Genomic DNA, 8,429 nt, shown 5'->3' with positions numbered 1-8,429 from the left:
AAATCAGAAAGAAAAAGTGAACATAGAGAAGGAACTTAAATTCTTCAGCCTAACGTTCCTTCAGGAATTTTCTCCAGTTGGAGGAGGCCTCAGTTCCAATCCTTACTCAACAAACTGTTTCCAGATGTTATTTTTCTGAAGATCCTTTCTATTGAATGTGTGGAAGTCGAGAGTTCCTATTTCTCCCTGTGTGGGCCATTTAAACAATACTTGACCTGTTAGAGTTCAAGTGTCCTTCTAGCAGAAGGATAATGAAGCGTTAAACAAGTCTAAGGATTTCTTTTTTTTTTTTCCTTCTACTTTGAACCATGAGTAAGAATATACACCCTATTTTTTAAGAATCGAGCCAGAACTGCAATTTAAAAAATACCTGCACATTTTGCCTATTTTCTTTTTCTTTTTGTGTGTGAGAGAATATCTTTTCCTGTGGAAAAATTGCAAAGAAAAAGCACTAAAAAATGCAAATTGTTGTTTTGTGATGAAATGGCTTGCTGTCTCTACATAGTCTGAAATGCAGTTACCTCTCTAGTAAAAGGCTGGCCTTTTATGTACTGTCAATCTGCAAATAATAATCTTGCAACAAAAGAAATACAGACATATTCAACCACCAGCCTCTTCACCAGGATAAAGTGCCTGTAGAGATTACAGTTTTGGATGTATAACAGTTCTGCAGATTTCTTTCATTTGATTCAAATGAAAGCTTATAACATTTCTGTGGAATACAGTATGGTTTTGTTTCTATTGATGAAAGTCTATTATTTCATTTCACTACTGACATCAACAAACAGCTCTGGGAGTGGAAGAGCTTCTTAACTTCAATGATATCTTCAGCCACTCTTCCTTGTAGGCTCCTCGTTTGTTTCCTTATGGAGGCTATTAGTTACAAAGACTAAAATGACCAGACCGATTTTTTGAAAAATACATACTTAGTTATATAAATTCTACTAATTAAAGCACTGCAAGCCAGTCTTCTCTTCTTAATTTAGAGAATACTGCAGCTTATTCATGTAAGAAGAGGCACAGCAGGTGACCAATGAGGAGTCCAAAAGACCCCTTATCTCAGTCGTGTATATTTAGCTTTTGAATGGAGGAGACTGCTTGCAGCATCAAAGCCATTATACTTGTTAACATTTGCAAAAGCAGTTCTATCAGAACTCAGTACTTGTCAACTGAAGTTACAGGCGAAGCACACAGGACTAATCAGGGAAATGTGCTACATTAAAATGCAGCTCCTAGTCTAGTTTATTTCTCCAGGCAGAAAGCTATAATTCAGGCAACTGTGAACCTGCAGAACAGAGCCACTTAAAGACATCTTTCCCACAGACGACTCAGTTAGGAGATCGATGTATTTCTACATTCATAAAAAATACTTGTTTTAGAGTATATAAGACATACTTTACATGCCACTCAAACAAAGGTGCTTTCCTCATCACCTGAAGAACCAAATTCAGGAGCAAGCCAACATCTTTTGAATCTGTCTCTCTGCTTGGAGGAGTTTACAACACAGCCAGTCCCAAAGGCAGCCAGATATTTTTTTTTAGTTTAAATTAATTTAAATTACTATCCATATCTGCACTGGCCAGAGTCAAATATCTTCTTCATATCACAAGGATTTAAAGAAAAAAAAAAAAAAAAAAAAAAAGTTATGTAGTCAGTGGAAGATTAGAAATGCACCGATTTAATGTTAATCTTCTGAATGATATGAGAACTGAGTTTGTATTTGTTGCCTCAGATTATTGGCAGTTGTCATTTTTCTTTGGTCATTTATCCTTCTTTATTTCTTTGTTTACTCTTTACAAAGGGCATATGAGTGACTTTCTGGTCAACTACAGGTGCAATTTGTAAGCTAGCTCTGAAATTTCATGAATCATCAAGCATTAGTCGACACAAATACATTATTATATTTCTATTCCTCAGTGCTTCCTAAGAAGCACATTTTCTGTCTTTTCCTTCCTTTATGCTCCTATCATTCTTAGTAAGTCCAGTTTCTGCATAATCATTATGGCAATGCAAATGGACTTAATTTCTTTCTTTCTCCATTAAGACGAAAACCAGAAAGCTGCTTCTTGTTGTAACTCAAAAGCATTCAATTTTATTTTTTGTACTCTCTCTCTCATTACTCAAAGGAACAGACACATCCCAGCATCACTGGAAGATTTGGTCAGTTCCTTCTTTCAAAGATTTTTCTAATTGAGGATAGACTGCACTCTGAGAGAGCAGACAGGAAGAAAAAAACGCTTCCTTTTGCAAATGTTTGCTGTGAGTTACGTCTGTGCATTTCTTATGCATTGAATACAGTAAAATACAGAGGAAAAAGGCCTGGACACTTTTCTGTCTGTGAACCACATCTGAGGAATAAAGCATTCATAAATAGCTTACCATTATCATCAAAAGTGCAGGTCATTGTTATAAAGGAAAAAAAAGTCACCCAAAAGTTCTTATGAAAAGGATTCAAGAACACAAATCATCTAGCAAAATCCTGGAGCTTGCTTTTGGGAAAAGAAAAAATATAACTCAATTAGCTTCACACAAATAAGGCCCTTGTGCTGTCTTACTTAGTATTCTCTCATATAAGACAGGCAATGATGCAAATAGAGTTGATCTTGTCTTGGTAGAGGAGCATGCATATCAATATACCAGATAAGATAAATATATCTAATTTGATTACATTATAAAGGAGTCACTTGTGATATTTCTTGTGTTTAATTTAAAGTTCTAAATATTTTCTGGTGATGAGCACAGTGTCTGTGTCAGGGTCAGCAAAATAAAACTCTAAGACTCTCAGCTGTGAAGCTGAAGAATAAACAATGCATGCAGTGGAAGATAAATACAAACAAGTGATGCTTCTCAAGGGTCTCCTGTAGTTCCATGTATAGGCACTTCATCACACCAGCTATATTAAACTGGGAAAGCACATTAAAGTGGGTACTACAGCAGCAGCCTCCCAGTGCACACAAATAAAGCAGTTTCAGAAGTTTACTTTAGGCTCAAGCATCCCATGAAGCAAGTCTCTGAGGCTCTGTGAGTTGGAAATATTATGCAGGAAATACCATCAGGCAGTGTTCCTACCTGCTGAATATGTTTTATCAGCACTGTGATGCACGTTATTAAGTAAGCTCTTCTATTAGGTTCATATAATTAACTATATGTTTATTTCTGAATATATAAGAGATACACCAGCTTGTACTGTTCTAAGTATAATTTCCTGGGGCAACATCTATCTTAAATTTTGCAAGAAACTTATTCTTGAAGACAAGTAGGGGTGGAGAGGAAGCAACTGCATGATGGCTTTCTCCTTAAAACTCAGTCATGTACATGAAAACAATTCAGGTCTTCTTACCAAGGCAACTTGTAAACAAAACTAAATTCAAATTTCGTTTCCTCCAAGTTCTTGCAGGAACTAAAATAATTTCCTCTTACTACTGGGACTCTGCCAGTGGAAAAACAACTGGATCTTTCCCTCTGCCTGAACTGAAGAAAGGTAGGAGAGGCAAATAGTGATTCATTTTTCCCTAGCATGAAAATAAGAGTCTTCTTTTTCCTTAGCATGGCTGTTACCAATCCTCAGTAAGTTCATTAAATATTCAAACCCCATTCCATTTAATTTTTCCTTTTCAAAAGTTATTTCTCAAGAATAAACATTCTCCTAGATTGCTTTTACAGTGCACAAATTATTTTCTAGCATAAGAAACAAAACTATATGAGTTAAACCAAAAAGTGTCTGTGAGTATTTTTGCATGAACTCACTGGTGGTTTAATGGCTAGAAATTTTGCTTTGCAAACTGGAAAACACGTGTCTTCTAGTGGAGTCCTTTCACTGGCTATGTTGTACTGATTCACACAGAGTCAATAAGGGGCCCAGCAGCTGGCAAGTGTTCTTAAGACTTACAAAGAGTTACCTCTTTTTAATAAAAGCTACAGTACAGATATTAGAATATTAATGAAATGTATGTGGCCATTTATGCTAATGTGAAAACAACATTCAGTTGATGTTCATCAGAAATAAAAAAAATACATTAGGAAACAATGTTTGAAGTCAAACACAGCATTTCTAGCTCCTGCAGAGCCATCAGCTCAAAGCTCAAAAGCAGAGATACAAATTGCTTCCTGCCAATATGCTGAAACTGTTCTTAGAAGAAGTATTTAAAACTAATCTATCCGTAGGAACATCAGCAAGCACAAAAAGAAAAGATCTAACATTCTCTGATTACAAAAAAAAAAAAAAAAAAAAAAAAAAAAAAAAAATAGATAAGATACAAATGGAATAGTTGCAGACTTAAACACATAAAGGAACACTAACACCAGCATCTCACTTTGTATTTTCTCCTTTCAGAAACTTCCAGAATGCTGATTCGGTCTGAAAAATAAATAATGTTTTCTCTATTGCAGAAAATTTAATACAAATATGTGTACATCTGTACATACATTTCTGGAAAAAATGGAAATACTTCAATTAGGAATTATCATCAGAAATTGTGCTAGAAAATTGTATTGTGGTTAATTTCTTCATAGATTTTATCTTTAATATCAATTATAGATTTTATCTTTTAGTTTGGATGGTGTTTCTTAACCATCAAGGCAATGGATCTGGAAGTAGGATTTTCTTCTGCACTACAGATTGATTCTATATTTTGTATCCTTAAGTGTTCCTTGTTGCAAAGTTAAGAATGAGTTGAAAGACAGTCAAAGTAATGACAGCAAAATTTTGTTCCTTATCCTAAAACTGGTTTGCTCATTACTCAATTACAAATCAATATACCATCACAACTTATAACAGTGTTTCCTGGCTCACAGTTACCCCTAAACTGTGCAGATCTAAAACATCTAAAATAGTGAAGTAATGATGAAAGTATACTTTTAAGCAACATTTGTCTGAATACTTAACTTACATAGACAATAAACTGCACAAATGTCTTTCAGCTTTCTCTCAATCTGATTGAAATCAGCTAAAATTTCTTCACTTTCAAAGGTAGAAGGAACTTACTGCCCCCTCACCAAGACAAATATCTGTACTGACAGCATTTAAGTGAAATAATAACTCTGTAGATGAATTACAAGATTTACTTACAGTCTAAGAAGTCATCATCTTTGTCAAGCTCTTTACCAGAGTATTATTTTGCATGAAACACTATCTGCTTCCAGATGCACGTAATTCACTGCAGCTGAAGTACATAGACTTTGGCTTACCATTTTCAGAAAAAAATTTAGTAAGTGCTTATATTACAAAATTTTGAGCTAAACATGGGTAATGAGATCAGTTTGTAAATGCTGTGTTATTCTTAGAATATTTGTGCTTCTACTTAAAATTGAACCCAAATCTTCTTACATGAAATTGATAAAGACGTTATAATGATGGGCTGCAACACTGATTCTCAATCAGTCTAATAGAAGTACAACTTCCTTGCAACACAAAAACTCAGTTATTCATATTTAAATTTAATAGCATTAGTATATTTTTAAAGTGATATGAAATGACACTTAGCTGTTTCCATGTGGTAAAATATGCATGACTTGTTAAATACATACATTGCTTTTCAGACTTGGCTAACAAAGCCATGACCCAGCATGCCAAGGACTAGAATTAGCTCCACTCTGATCAGAAGTCTTGACTGTCTGACCTCCATGGGCTCTTTCCATTGCAACTGTGCAGAGCACAGAAAGCAAACCTGATGCCACCAGTCTGATTCTTACTAGCAAAAGCTGCTATTGAGACTAGGGTGCGATATCATAGTTCAGTCAGCTTCTACTATCACTTGAAGGTGAATGATGGAGTAAAGGGTACAGACTTTTGTACCTCTAGAAAGCTTTGGATGCCGGCAACTATTCTTGCTGGATGATTACATGTAACCTTTGCTTTCAATAGCATCTTCCCGTATTCCAGACTTCAAGGAAAATTGGAGCCCCACCCCATCCCCCCTTTTTTTTTCTGGTTATGCCTGACATTTATTCAACTCCTGTGACATAATACAGCCTTTTCTAGGACTAGAAGCCTGTCTTTAATCTAGAATGTTTTATCTCTATTGCACAGTTTCTTTAACAACTTTGTTTTATCCAGATCCAGAACGAATCATCCATCATAAGCATGAAGGAAAATTGAACTTATTTATAGAGCAGAACTCATTTGCCCCTACGAGATGTGTATTTTAGAGAAACTGAATCTACAAGTGAAAAATCAGGCAGTTTCAAGGATCTGCCAAGTTCTCAAGTGTTTTACAAATAAGACTATTTTGAGATTTCCAGGGAAATGTCTTCACTACAAAGCTTGAAGACTGTAAACATCACTATTAGAATTATTTTTCAGGTACTTGAAGCTATATTTCTGATGAAAAAATGCTTGGCCTATGGCTGAAATAAGCTGATCATCCAAATGGACAGGTAGGACTTGCCATGCCTATCTCATTTTCCCTCAGCCATGAGCAAGTGGTAGAAAACAGATATGGGTAGACCCACAAATTTTCATGGAGAAGCATCTGTAGCTCCAATACAGGTCACACAGATGTTTCTGAAACTCAGATTTCTCTTGTTTCAGATATGACTAGCAAATAAATGAAACTAAACAAAAATAGCCCATGCAAGTGTCTAGAATTTTTCCAAGACACATTTACACCTCTGCTTTGCTATGCAACAGATGCTGCATTTAAATCTAGGAAATACAGGCTTAATTGTCCAAACCTGGAATGGAAATTTTCACTGCCCAGGCACTGTGTTTCATGTTTATTGTGCTTTGTGATGAGTAGCCTCGCAACATAGAATCTTAAACACAGCCCATTTGGTTTACTTGAAATTCTATCCATTTATCTGAAAGGCTGTCTCTAAAAACTCTTTGACCAAAGTACTCTGAGAAGTGTGTAATAACAGGAAGCTTGAAAAGACTGCCAATCTTTGTAAATTGTAGAGCCTTTACATATATTTTATGAAATTCTTCTTTTAAATATCCTTTCACTCCTGCCAACTTCTTGGTAGTTACAGAGAAGAGTTACAGTTTCAAAAGAAGTACAGAGATACGTGGCATGATGCAGTAGAGGCACATCCACCAACATCCTTCTCTCGAGAATTCTAGCACCCTCAGTCATGGCATCCTGCCGAGCTGCCTCATTTTTCATCTACAACACTACATACAACAAGGGATAATTTATATTCAGATCCTTTCTAAAAGAATGACACATTCTACCTTCAACATCAAAAAAAAAAAAAAAAAAAAAAAAAAAAAAAAAAAAAAAAGGCATAGAAATTCTATGGGAAGGTATTTAAGAACTGGAGATGGGAACATCTTATAGTAATGCTGTTGCAGTACTTTAAGGCTCCCCCAGGTTATCTGTGTAGGGGGAAAGATGTATAGCAGATGTCAAAATTATAATAATCACAGAGAAGTGCAACTGGGTATTAAAAGGAATTATAAACATTTCTGATTTTAGTGTTTTTCTAAAGGGAACAGCATAAAACCTATTTGCATATAACAGATTGGTCAAAACAACAGCAAGGGGGATTGCGTGTGAATTGCTGCAGAAGGAAAACTAAATAGGTTACAGGTAGCACATAAGTTGGTAGCACAGAAACTGCTCTGTAACTGTAACAAATGTGAAGATGAAAGAGCCTTGGTCTCCTGAAAAAAATGTTCCAATGGATAGCCTCTCAGAATGTGCAGGTGCTGTCTGACACTAATGAGACAATTCTTGCACAGGATTGCTCTGACCGCTTGAAGGACTAAATTTCTACATGAGAGGAAAAGCCTACGTTTGTCAGGAAATTGTTTTTATTGTAATGGGATAGGAAAATGATTCCTTTAACAGCATCAAAAGGTAACTTACACTATGCCTCTCACTGAGGTGTGCTTTTTATCCTCCTACACTTTGCACAGGAACATGGGTATTTCTTGCTGTTTTACTGGTAGTTGGTGGGGACAGCAAAATTAACAGCACTTGTCACTAGTTCTTTAGACAAAACAGTTACTAAGTGCCTAACAATGCTGTTTGCAAAAACATCATTGCATGAATTCTTTATGACTTACACAAGATGCAACAAAATATTCATTTTCCTTTTGAGTCCATACACAGTTTGTTTTGTTTTGTTTTGTGCAATACAATCCTAAAGAGGAAAATAAATAAGTAAGGAAAAATAGCACATTTTTAGAGAAGACTGGAAATGGGTAAGTTGCCTTCCCTGAGTTGAGAGAGTGGAAAAAAGAAAGATGATGTGTATTATTAATACAAAACAGATGTAGTGGACACATGAAAGTCACAAAAAAGTCATTTCAGCTATGATATGCAATAATGTGTTCTAAATTTGAGATTTTTCAGGTCTTAAACTGTTCCACTCAAAGCAGACTGTCCCATAGTGAGATACTTAACACACACTGATTCTCAGAGGGGGAGCGATGACTCTGGGGCTAAAGCAAGCACGAGGGTGACTGCAAAGATTTCTGTTGCTCG

Source organism: Excalfactoria chinensis, chromosome 12, assembly GCF_039878825.1.
Source record: "Excalfactoria chinensis isolate bCotChi1 chromosome 12, bCotChi1.hap2, whole genome shotgun sequence".
Taxonomy (NCBI): Eukaryota; Metazoa; Chordata; class Aves; order Galliformes; family Phasianidae; genus Excalfactoria; species Excalfactoria chinensis.
This window is presented reverse-complemented; position numbering follows the sequence as displayed.